Source organism: Dromiciops gliroides, chromosome 4 (genome assembly GCF_019393635.1).
Source record: "Dromiciops gliroides isolate mDroGli1 chromosome 4, mDroGli1.pri, whole genome shotgun sequence".
NCBI classification, from domain to species: domain Eukaryota; kingdom Metazoa; phylum Chordata; class Mammalia; order Microbiotheria; family Microbiotheriidae; genus Dromiciops; species Dromiciops gliroides.
Genome location: NC_057864.1, coordinates 2,266,230 through 2,279,426, shown reverse-complemented (window position 1 = coordinate 2,279,426; position 13,197 = coordinate 2,266,230). Strand labels below are relative to the sequence as shown.

Below are 13,197 nucleotides of genomic sequence, written 5' to 3'. Positions count from 1 at the left end.
AGGTTCCATGGACTCCTTATCAGAATCATTGGGGTTTTGACTTGTCTTAAGGTAGAATTACAAAGGAAGAAAATTATATTGAAATAAGTTATAAAATATTGTAAAAAATAATTCATCGACCTCAGATCAAGAAGCCTTGGTGTCTATGCTCTGACTACATTTTAATAGGAGTTTTATTCCTGCTTTTTGTTATGAACATTCCTCTTTCCCAAAGGTACCTCCCTCACTCACCTAGTGAATCTGCCCTTCCCTACTTGCTAACTTTTTAATAGCACACTCAAACATTCCTGAAAAGTAGGTGCTGCTATTATCCACATTTTATACTTGTAAGAAGAATTCAGGCAGACAGAGGTCAACTGACTTGCCCAGGGTCAGATGTTTAGTAATGTGTCTGGAACTCGGGTCTCCCTGACTCCAGGTCCTGGGCTCGTCCACTTCACCATCCTAGTTGCGTTTAACCAAGGAGAAAGGTAATCAAAATCAGGGACAGCACAGCACATCTGCTAGTGTAAATGCCACCTTCCACAGCCCTTAATCCCCATCTCTCTGAGGAAAAGGAGGGTCAGTAAGGTGACCCGAGTTCATAATATATACCTCAGTTGTGTCTGAGCCTGGACAAGTCATCTCCTTTTACTTCTGTTTCCTATTTTATAAAAATGGACTGATATTAACAAATATCCCAGGGTTGTCGGGAGGATAAAATGGGATAATAGATTCAAAGCTCTTTGTAAATCTTAAAATGCTTTTATTATAGCTTTTATTAGATAGCTACCATTTTCTTGAGCCAAGATCATTTTTACAAACATACAATGTTTAAATTCCTTTTAATATTCTTCTTGTTGTTGGGCATCTCTATTCTGAGCCTGTTTCTCCATGAATGATCTGTATAATCAATCTGTGGCTGCTAGGGGGCGACATAATGCATAGAACACTAGGCCTGGAGTGAGAGAGACCCATCTCCTGGGTTTAAATTCAGCCTTAGTCACTTACTCACTGCGTGACCTTGGGCAAGTCACTTCACCCCTGTTGGTCTTCATTTCCCCAACTATGAAAGTTGCTTCATCTTTGTAAAAAGCGCTCACCACATGGCAAGTTCTGTATTAATGCTTCTCTCCTTCCATTTCTCCTCCCCTTCTCCTCCCTCATTTCTCTGGGTCGCTCACATTTTTAATTTCTTACGGTGAAAGAGAACTCATTGCATCCGTGTACTGTAATTTATTCAGCTGTTTCCCACTTTGAATCTGCACTTGACCACCTGAACCTTCTCTTTCCCAAAGGAAGCCAGTGTTCCCACAGCTTTTTGGGAAGACAAGGGCCCTTGGGCATGAACCAGCCCACTCGCCATCCTAGGCAGAACTGTGTCACAGAATGGCCGAATTCAGAAGGGGTTTTAATGTCCATCTGACCCAACCCATATTCTCCAAAGAATTCTTTTTACAGTCTCCTTGACAAGTGGACATTCAGGCTTTGCCATCATGCCACTTTTTAGGCATTTGGAATGGGAAGGTGGAATGAGATCACACCTTCCACTGGTCTCTAGCCACAACAGAGTGAACCCCAACAAGTCACAGATTAAGAAACGCTTCTTTATTTCAATTCAAATTATCCCTCCACCACCACACATCTTGGGAAAAGGGACATGGACCTCCAATGGACCTTCTGGCAGATTAAAGCAGGAGCGTGTGATATGATGGGAGGAAGAACAACTCTTGGGGAGGGATGGAAGCCACAGTTAGTCTATGGTCTTTCTCTTCACCTGAGACCTCCTCTGCCTGGCTGTGCTCTTTTGCTCTTCCTCTTTGGACTTTGCTCCCTGGTCAACATGAGAGCTCCTTGACCATGCTCACGTTCTGTCCTCTTTCTAGAAGCCAGGAGAGCAGAAACTCTTGGCTGTTCTTTCTCTGCTCTGACTCCTGTGCTTTCCAGTGGCTGGGGAACAGAAGCTTTTCTCTCTCCAATTTATCTTGTATTATTTTATTTATGGCCCCAGGAATGCTACCTTTCTGGTCCACTCTGTTCAGAGGACCTCCCGGAAGACCCTACAGAGCTTAGGAGCTGTTTTGATTGGTAATCTGTTATCATTCTCTTTTGTGCCATCTGAGGTTATCATTAACAATTCTATTGTTGTTGCATGTGGGTCATTTCCAATAGATATGCATACTTGCATTGAGCAAAGAATTTCTCCTGATAGTCCATCTACAGTTATATTGGCTGTGTGTATTTGTCATTGGGCTGAGAGTCTCCCCTACGATCCATGTGTTTGGCAGGTCCCATTGCATGCCTTCTTCTTTGTCTTTATGTCTCTCAGTGTCTGTCTCTTGGTCTCTTACAAACAATGAATTATGACTATTTTATGAGGTTCAAATTTCTTTAGTGTTTCATTACCTGAAGCCCAGAAGAAGGTCAAGTCAACAGACAGTTATTAAGTGCCTACTATGCGCCAGGCAATGGGCTACGTGCTGGGGATACAACTACAAACAAAAAGAAAGCCACTTCCCTTCCCTCAAGGACCTTACTGCCTCAAAGGGAAAACTGTATGTCAAAGGGAGGCAAGAAGTGTTTGCACATGGGGAGAAGGTACCCACGTGGGAGTTCTTGGATGGAGCTGGGTGAGAAGTTGGCCTGGGCACTTGGTCATCAATGGGAGGAGGCATATTCCAGAGTGAGAAAGCAGCTTGTGATGCCCAGAGAGTCAGGAGCAGGTCTGGGAGAGGAGGGAATAATTGAGAGAACTAGTCTCTAAAAGATTTGGGTGTGTCAGTCTTATAAGAGGCAGTGTGTCACAGTGGATAAAGTATGGACTTAGAGTTAGGAGGTTGTTGTTCTTGGGCAGCTAGGTGGTACAGTGAAAGAGTACCAGGACTGTAGTCAGGAAGACTCATGTTCCCGAGTTCAAATCTGGACTCAGATACTTACCAGCTGTGTGACCCTGGGAAAGTCATTTCATCCTGTCTGTCTCAATTTCCTCATCTGTAAAGTGAGCCAGAAAAGGAAATGGCAAACCATTCCAGTATCTTTGCCAAGAAAATCCCAAATGGGGTCATGACCTGGACTCAAATCTTGCCTCTGTCAACTACAAGTGGGAAGATTCTGGGATATACTCTCAACTTCTCTGAGCCTCAGTCTTCTGATCTGTAAAGCGCAGATGTTAGACTCAATGATCTCTTCTAGTTCTAAATCTATGAGCCTATATGGGTTTTTGTTTAGTTGTTTCAGTTGCATCTGACACTTCATGACCCCATTTGGGGCTTTCTTGGCAAAGGTACTGGAGTGGTTTGGGATTTCCCTCTGCGTCTCATCTTCCCTGACTCCAAACCCAGTTCTCTATCACTGTGCCACCTAGCTGCCCACCTATATGGATGTGGAGGTATTTTATTTTTTAAAAATCTCCTCCTCTTCTAGCCTTGATAATACTTCAAAGATGATCCACCCTGGTGCTCGCTTTTGACAGAGGAAACAAAGATATACTGTCCAAAAGGGCTTTGGAAGGAGCTATTATGTGATTTCATCCAGCAGTGGAGATAATTCCCATGTCCTGGGGACTTCTTTTTAAGACAATGAGTGATGGAATCATCCTTCTGGGTTTCTATCAGCAGAGTGGGAGTGATCGTCCCAGCCAGCTGCCTGTTTCCTTTGTTCATACTGTAAATGCTTATTAGACATTCGAGAGAGACAAAAATGAAAGTGTTTAACCTCTTACATCCTCAATCATTAAACATCGATGAAGAACCTACTATGTGCCAGACATGGTGCCAAGTTCTGGGTATACAAAGGAAGGCAACGTCCAAAGTAATCCCATAATTTTGTTGGTGGGGAAAGGCCTCTTGTGGGATGATGGGGCTCTTACTGCGGGCTCTAAGCATCCGTGGTGATGAGGGAGTGACCTCCAAGTACGAAGGACTCTGCCATGGGGCTGAGGTGAGAGATGGAAAGGCACTTAGTGGCAACAGCAAGCATGACAGTTTGGCTGAAAAATTGATTGCCTGAAGAGAACCAAGGGTAGCAAGCCTTCAAAGCAAGGTCAGAGCTTGATTCTGAAGAACTTGGGATGCCAAACAGAGGGGATGGGATTTATCTTAGAGCAATAGGGAGCCACCAGACCTTCTGGAGCAAGGGAATGGAGGGACCTGGCCAGTCCGGTTATGCTTTAGGAATCTCACTTTGGCAGCAGTGAGGAGGATGGTTGGAGAGGGGAGAGCCTCGGGGACAAGGCAGTGGCATCAGGGAGGAGGCCAGGGGAGAGGTGCTGAGGGCCTGTTGCCCCATTGTGGGGTCCAGACAAACATTTGTGAACAAAGTATTGGCTTTGTCACCAGTTCTTCAGCTTACATAAAGGATGTATGCAGGAGTCAAATGTCAAGTCTTTCACTTCTCTATTCCTTCTGTGAAACCTGCATCGTCACCGGGACGATCCTTTTCTGAGAACAAGATGGGGAGATGGATTAATGCAGAAGAGGTGGTGTGCCCCGGGAGCACCAGGCTTCTGGACAATCAGTGGTAGTGAGAGAATAGCCTTCTTGTTTCTGATCCTGTTTTGGCTGTGGTTGATTTTGGTTTAACCATCCTGCAAACCGGCCCCTTCCAAGCCAGTCCCATTTCTGCATTACCTTGCATGGGCAGGTATCGATCAGACCAAATTAACTCTGCTCCCATTGCAATAACTATGTCACTCCATTCTTGACTGAGCACGCTGGGACTCGGCAGCCCTGACAGTATTTATTGCCCTATCGCAGTAGATCTTTATCGACATCATTTTCCCGCTTCCTGAGTTCCCAGTGTTTTAGCAGAGGGAGCCCAACGAGCGCTGGATGCCAACATATTTCATTTCCTGATACGATACCGGGAGCACAGATTTAGATCTCAAAGGGACCATAGAGTTCAGCCAGTCCCCACTTTGTATTTTACTAGGGAGAGGAGGAAACCCAAGGAGTTTCAATGAATTGCCCATGGTCACATAAGTAATTGGCAGAGCCTGGATTTGAACCCAGGACCTCTGAATCCAAACCCGCATTCTTTGTACTGCAATGCACTGCTTAATTTGAGGAGAAGGATGCTGGGTGTGGGACTTCAAGTGCTTTAGTTTTCTCCTAAGGACTCTCATGATCCCTAACGAGCCTCAATAGTTAATCAGGCCACTGGATAGCTGGGGTCACAGACGCTAAAGCACTGGGATTGAAAGCAGAGAGACCTGGATTCCAATTCAGTCTCATATAACTTGTTAACTGTGCTCAATAACAGCCTCTGATGGTGTGAACTGTAAAATGGAGATGATGCTGTGGCATCGACTGCCCAGCGTTGTAGTAAGGATCGAATGAGATAATATTTGTAAAAGTGATTGGCAGCAGCTAGGTAGCACGGTGGATAGAACATTGGCCCTGGATTCAGGAGTACCTGAGTTCAAATCTGGCCTCAGACACTTGACACTTACTAGCTGTGTGACCCTGGGCAAGTCACTTAACCCTCATTGCCCTGCAAAAAAAAAAAGTGATTGGCACAGTTCCTGGCACATGGTGAACACTATATAAATGTTCATTGCCTTCCCTTCCCCACTTCAGTGTTTCAAGGGGAAAAGGGAACAGATATGGCAGGATACATATCATAGTGATTTTTATTTTGGTCTTGACCTAGGATTTCATCCTCCTGGTGTGGAAACTACCTCCACCAATGTAGGTTGGGGATTCAACTGTCACTTAGAGCTTTAGAGGCTTGCCTGGAGACATTGAAAGGTTGTGACTTGCCTGTGGTCACTCAGAATGTGTCAGAAGCAGGGTTTGAAACCAGGACCTTCTGACTCCAAGGCTGGCCCTCTGTCCGCAATACCATGTGGTCTTCATTTAGTGCTTTCTACCTTACAAAACATTTTCCTCCCAGAAATTCTGTGATGGAGGAAGTGCAATCACTCCTGTACCTCTTTTACAGAGGGAGCAACTAGACCAAGTGACTAATATTTACTTATAAAGGCAACAGTGAAGTATGACCATCTTCACACTGCAGATGTCGATACTGTGACCAAGAAGTTAAGTGATCTGTTCAAGGCCACATAGCTAATAAGTAATTATGAGCATGGATAATATGAATTTATCTCTATTTTAGGGATAAAGTACTAGAGGTTCAGAGTGATTAGGCAACTTACCCAAGATCCCCCTGCTAATAAGTAGCTCTGAAATGGTTAGTACAAGTATTAGAATCTCCATTTTAGAGATGAAAGCGCTGATACTCCAGAAGTTATGTGACAAGGTCACACATTGTTAAGTAGGAAAGCCAGGATTGAAGCCTGTGGCTCCTGATTCCAAATGCAGGATGCATTGCATGTCACTGTTCCACCTTCACATGTTTGGATAAACTATCTAAAAGTTTCAGAAAAATGGGAAGATGTGTGCACGGACATAGCCAAAGTTAATTCGATGTGCTATGCAGATGTTTGCTGCCTTCCTCCTCCTTATCACTGACCTCGCTCCCCCTTCATCCTGGGTGGCCTTGGACAGATCACTTAATCTCTTGAGTCCTCAGTTCCTCCTCTGAGAATGAGGGGGCTGGTTCAGATGGCCTCTAAGGAACCCCACAGCTCCAAACCTATGGTCCTTTTCTCCTAAGCCATTGAATGTCCTTTGGATACAACTCCTCCCACCAAAGGGCTGTAGAGTCTGGTCCTTGAGCTGCTTAGGGCTGGCTTCCAGTTCAAGGGGCTCAGAGGATGGGGAAGCTTCTTCACTAGTGAAGCTGATGCTAAACTGGGTGCTGATGATCATTCCACTTCCATGACTGGGGACTGGCCAAGACATTGCTGAAGAATGAATAAATGAATGAATGAAGGAAGGAATGAAGGAATGAATGAATGAATGACAGTGTGTATCTGGTCACAGCTGCCTGGGTATTAGCATCTCTTATTTTTAAAGAAAATTGCTCTTGGAGATGGGGAAAATGACAATTAGTTTCATTATAGCTTCATGTCCGTGTTTGACAAGAGGCAGCAGGCTTGTATTAGGTAGGTGAAAGCTCGAAGGATCTCGAGTCTCTCCTCTCTTTGCTTGGTTTGGAGGGGATAGAGAAAAAATGAACTGCTGGCCATGGTAGAATGGTGGAGAGTGGAATATACTGCCTTTATTTTGAGCAAAAGTGAATCCTTGACCTGTATCGTAGTCATTGACTGCATTTTAGCCCTGGAAATTTTGTTACTTCTCCATTGCCCATAGCTAAACTCTTATCATCACCATCATCCATTTATACATTGCTTTAAGGCTTGCAGAATGCTTTATATATGTTATCTCATTTGGTCCTCAAAACAATTCCTGGGGGGGGTGCTATTAATATTCTTATTTTAGAGTTGAGTAAACGGAGACACAGAGAGGCTAAATGACTTGCCTAGGGTCACATAGTTTGTAAATATATGAGACTGTATTTGAACTCGTCTTCCTGACTCCAGGTCCAGCACTCCATCTGTTGTACCCCAGAGCTGTCTCGGGATTAGAATACCATGTGATTATGGAGTTTAGAGGTGGAAAGGGCACGATGGAGATCATCTAAGATCATAGCATTGGAAGCATACTTAGAAGTATTGTAGTTCAACCTCGTTTTACAGATAAGGACACTGAGGTTCAGAGAAGGTAGGGGGCTTCCCCAAGGTTATGCAGGTAGACTTAGGAAAGACTGTGTCACTGAATCCAAACCCAGTGCTCTCTCTACCAAACCATCATCAGTTAGCACAGTGGCATCAACACTGGCTCTTACAGAAGGCAGAGGTTCAGATCATTCCTCTGGTGCTTACCCCCGATGTCCCAGTGCATATCACCTAACAATGAGGGGTTTGGATGAGATGGGCTCTGAGGCCCTTTTTTGTCTCTTTCTGATGTGAAGAGCTTGTGCTAGCAACTGGAACCCTCTGACAGGAGAAGACCCATCCATAGAGGCATGTCATGTATTGGAAAGTGTGCTTAAAAGGAGGGCCAGAAGACTTGGGTCTGGCTAGCTGTGTGACCCTGGGCAAGTCACTTAACTCTTCTAAGCCTCAGTTTCTTCATTTGGACTTAGAATAAAGAAGATATGTTCAAATATTGTCTTAGTTACTAGTTGATCTAGCCATTTAACCCCTCTGAACCTCAGTTTCCTTATCTGTAAAATGAGAATCATCATTTCTGTAGCATTTACCTCCTAAGGTAATTGTGAGACTTAAATGAGAGTTGCCTCACAAACCTCAGAGCACTGTACAAATACCAGCTATGGTTGTTATTATTGTTATTATTATTATCCACAGAATATGAAGAAAAAGGATACAGTTTAGAGTGGGATAAGGAAGAAACACAAGAGAAACTGAAAGACAGGAGATGAGTGAAGAAGGAGGGGAAAAGCAAATGCTTTTTTAAGTCACTAAGATGAGAGCTGCCAGACGGGAAAAAGAACAAACGTGAGATACTAAGGGAGTGAGATACTAAATGAGACAGTGCAAACGCTGAGTTGGAGCCAAGTCAGAAATAAAAGGGCTGTCAGGGAGAGAGGGCGTCAAAGCATGACAGGAAAAAGCCATGGGAAAGACATTCGGAGGTGACTTCAGTAAAGATAAAGCTAACCGAGAGGCAGTCACGTGGGGCCAAGAATCTTTCTAATTAAAAACCAAAATGAGGAAAGAAGAAAGAGGCAGTTCAAAAAGATGGTATTTATAAGAAAACTCTTGTGACAGGTGAGAGTCCGAGGGCCCCAGGAAATAGCTGAACCCCAAGATGCTAATGACCTGAACACCTGGGTGGGGTGTAGTGAGAGGCCCTCCTTCAGGGTGTGAGAGACAGATCCCTAGGGATAAAGGACAGAAACTGAACAATGGAGGTTCTCCCACAAGTGGTATGCCAGGTGCAACACAACAAGACTATAGTAACAGATCCTTCACCCCTTTTGGGTTTTAAATTGTGCCATCTGAAGAGAAAAGTGAAGCCAATTAAAAAAGGACACTCGGGGAGAAAGACAGGGAAATTTTTTTCTTTTTTAAAAAAGCAAAGGATGAAAATATCTCATAAGCTGTATGCTTGTTTGCTATTAAGAACCTAGAAGATGACAGCAGATGTCTCTGAGGAAATCGTTTGAAGCTCATAAAGTTCTAAGAAGCATAAAGATTCTTAGATTTATGTTTCCATTTATTTATTTCTTTATTTTGAAGTCTCCAGGAGACTTGAGAATTGAAGTGCTTGTGAGGCTGATGAGTGGGATGGGCTGAATGGGGATTGTACTTAGAAGAAAAAGCCCAGTCACCAAAGTTAAAATCAGTGTAATCTAGGCCATTCATAGCACTCCAAATATCCTGTCCACATTACAGGCCTACTGATTAGATTGCCAAAGAAATTCACAAAAAAACAGATGTCACATTGGCAGTCAACTTTGATGAATCTCCAAACCTCAGCAATAAGAAAATTTGACAGTTGTTGGAAGCAGCTCATTATGGTGTGTAAGCCAGGGAGTTTCTCATCCCTTATGTGTCCAGAGAGTCATGGCTGGATGGTAAAAAGTAGTCTTGTCATCTCTGCAATACATTTCATTTCATAAATAGCTAATAACTCAAAAATTTTCAAATAACGAAGTGCTCTTGTTTATTAATCAGTGTTGACCTAGCTCCGATGAGACTTGAACTTTGCCAGATCTGTGATTTCCAGTGCTTAACTTTTTTTCTTTTGTTTTTGCTCTGGTCCTGTGATAAAACTCCCCACATTGATGCTGATTGATATATTGTCCATAAATTAAATCTTAGAGCATTGCCTGGGGGCAATCAAGGCTCAAATGACTTGTCCCTGGTCACACAGCCAGTGTCCATCAGAGGTAAAGCTTGGGCTGAGGTTTTCCCAACCATAGGACCCATCCTCACTATGTCATGCTGCCTTCTATATTGAGCATGGTATTTAATAAATTATTTAAATTTAAATTTATTAAATTCTTATTATCAACAAGATTATAGATTTGGAGGTGGAAAGTACCAGAGAAGCCATTGAGCCTGACCCTCTCATTTTATGAATGAAAATATAGAGGCAAAGTAAATCAATTAGGCTCACAGAGTTAATGTCTGATGCTGCATTTGAACGCAGGTCCTCTTGAATCTTAAGTCTACTGCTCTATATACTATCTCATGCTGTTTATTTGTTGAATTGAGTTGGATGTATTTTCTCGCTGATGTGGGCACATATGAATAACAAATCCATTTTCTCCCCTCTTGCTTTGACTCAGCTTTTAGGGCCCTAGATCTATTCCACTCCTGATTGAATTACAAATTAAAGCAGGCTTTCTTGTTCTCCAGAATGAGGTAGATAGATTTGCACTCATGTGGCTGCTAGGAGGTGCAGCTCCTTCTAGAACCTGGCACTTGCTTCTTTTATTCCCTCTGTAATGATTTTGTGATTTCATGCCATTGGAAATCTAACCCATGGGAATGTGTGGAGATAGTCCTTTTGCCTGCAAGCCATTATGTTCTGATATTGTAGTCACTGTTCCTGAAGACCTCCACGACTGTTCTGTGGAAATCTTTTCCTATCCTTTATTTCTATTTCTCTGTCTTCATTCTGTACCTGAAACAAACTCACTACAGAATTGCTATTTCTATCTTTATGGTCAAGCTCTGTTCTGTTTCCTGCCATTCTGACTAAATCTGGACTGCTTTTTTAAGGCTTATTACCTTGATGCCCCCATCACTATTCCTGTATCATTATATCAGTTCACTTCCAGAATGAATGCTTGTTGATTGATTTCTTCCATTTCCAGTAATAGACTTTTTTCTTTTCTAGTTTCTTTCTCCTCATTGGACTTCTTAGTAAATCCTCGTTTCACTGTTAAGGACCCCTTTAGTTTTAGGCTCATTTGTATAGGTGAGAAGCCAAGCAATTATCATGTAGGAGAAAAAACATTTATAGTCAAGTTGGTCTGGGTTTGATTCTCACTTCTGCTGCTTCTGGGTTTGGGCAAGTCACCAAATATCTTGACTTCTCTCTGATTTGTAATTTCCCCATTTGTAAAATCAAGAGGTTTCACTAGATAATTCTTAAGGTTCCTTTCAACTCTGTCATTCTATCCATTCATCTTGCTAGCTACATGAGTGAGCAGGTTCAAGTTCTAGACCATGCCACCTATCTGTCTACGTTCTCTTTGATTGCTTCTTACTTGGGCACACTAAGGAGAGTGGCCTACCACAATCTGCTCATTGCAATTTTATCAGAAGAACTATGTTCACATCTAGTAATAATAATGACAAATTTCATCAGTTGTGACATAAGATTTCTCCAAAAATCAACTTCACAAATATGGTATGGGACAGACAAGGCTAGATATCAGTATCTGAAAAAAACCTAGAGGGCTTTAGTGAGCTGCAACTTCAAGATGAATCAATAGATCAGCTGCAAGAAAATCGAGTGGGGTCTTAAGCTTCATTAGATGAGGAGTAACATCCAGGAATTACGGAGGGGTCAGTCCTGCTAAATGCAGACCCACTCAGATTCAACCTTGAGTGAGAGTTCAACTATGAGAGGCAACATTTCAGGATATTAATCAATATGCTGGGGACTGTTCAGCTCCTCACTTGTTCTACCAACATGGCAGAAGAGTTCAAGGTTATAACATATGAAGGATGGCTGAAAGAACTGGGGAGAAAACTCGAGGAGAGTATATCTTCTAGTATTCAAAAGGTTGTGATGTGGAAGGAGATTGGACCTGTTTGTTTGGCTTCAGAGGGCAAAACCCAGGACAATGGGGGGAAATTCCAAGAAACACATCCATAGGATTGGATTCCCCCAGTCTTGGAACAGGCTAATTGGGAATGCCATTCCCTTCTCCTAGTCCCTGATGGAAGTCTTTGCACAAAGAGTGCCTTGTGGAAGGGATTCTTATTCCCTACTGGAATGGACTGGATAGTCATGGAGGTCCCTTATACTCTGAAGCTGTTTCTATGTCCCCGGGGTGTCCTCTTACAGTGTTTCAGTTGTGTTCCTTCCTTCCCAATTAAATCTCTTACCCCATCTGTTAAATAATGGATACATCATGAATTAATACTCACCCTATGTCTTTTCCTTGTTTCTAGCCCATAGCTTCATGTTCATATATAAAAGACAACAGCTTCTTCCAGGACTGAGATTCAGGGACAGTGTAGCCAGAAGCCTATACTTATTATGCTGTAGGATATGGGAGAAAGGGTCATGAGAATAGCCTGGTGATTTTTAAATCCAGCATATCCTGTTGCATTAACCAGGACTATTGCTTTCTCTTTGGAACCTTAAGCTATTATGTTGAACATGAAAATAACCTTAGGCAGACTGCATTGATTTTTGGATGACATTTTGAATATTATTATTGATTGGTATTTTTCTCAAAAATTATAATTTTCCTTTAGAGAGGTGATGTTTTAAAAAGTCATTTATATGTGGATTTTATTGTGTTTGGGGAATGAGGGGGTGTTAAAACGCTTTCCTGAAGCACACATCTGAAATCTCATATTGAAAGATGATGGGGAAAGTAGGATAAGGCATAAAGACATTTTGTTTCCAAAACCAAAAACTTCCTCAGGAACATAGTTATTTTTCTTCAAGGATCTGGCCTTGGGTCAGAAGTACTGGGTTCATATCTTTGCTGAGCTAATTACCAGCTGTATGATCTTCAACATATGATGATTTAACCTCTCTCAGTTTTAGTTTTCTCACCTATAAAATGGGGACAATCATGTCTGTACTTTCCATTTGACAGGTTTTTTTGTGATATGAATTTTTAAATTGTCTATCGTGTAGTGAATAGAACGTTGGACTTGTAGTCAAACCCTCCCTGAGACATTAACTAGCTGGGTGACTTTGGACAAGTATTGCAGAACAATAGTTTCCTTAACTCAGAAAATGTAAATAATCCTATCTAGAGCACTTAACTGGCAGAACTGATTCAATGAAAAATGAGAGCTCAGTGGTGGTGAGGTCACAGAAGCATAGGATTGGAGGGTTGGAAAAGGTTGATGAGGCCATGTTTTCCCACACTCAGTCCTTGTGAGGCTCCTATGACGCCTTCCATGGGAAGCATTAGTATTGCCTTATCCCTTTCCCTTCCTGCTAAGCGCTTTCTTCTTTAAATGGAGGAAATAAGAGGAATAAGCACACACAGTGCCCGCCACACACCATCTGAGCACTGCATAAATATTATTTATTCCACGTGATCCTCACAGCAAGACTTCGGTGTTGGTACTCTTGTCATTCCCAT

At 42.6% G+C, this 13,197-nt stretch overlaps 1 protein-coding gene across 4 annotated transcripts in view; it reads left to right on the top strand.

Moving 5' to 3' along the window:
• Nucleotides 1-13,197, top strand: part of ST6GALNAC3 (ST6 N-acetylgalactosaminide alpha-2,6-sialyltransferase 3) — a 576,955-nt gene that overhangs the window by 140,952 nt on the left and 422,806 nt on the right. The window lies entirely within an intron of this gene.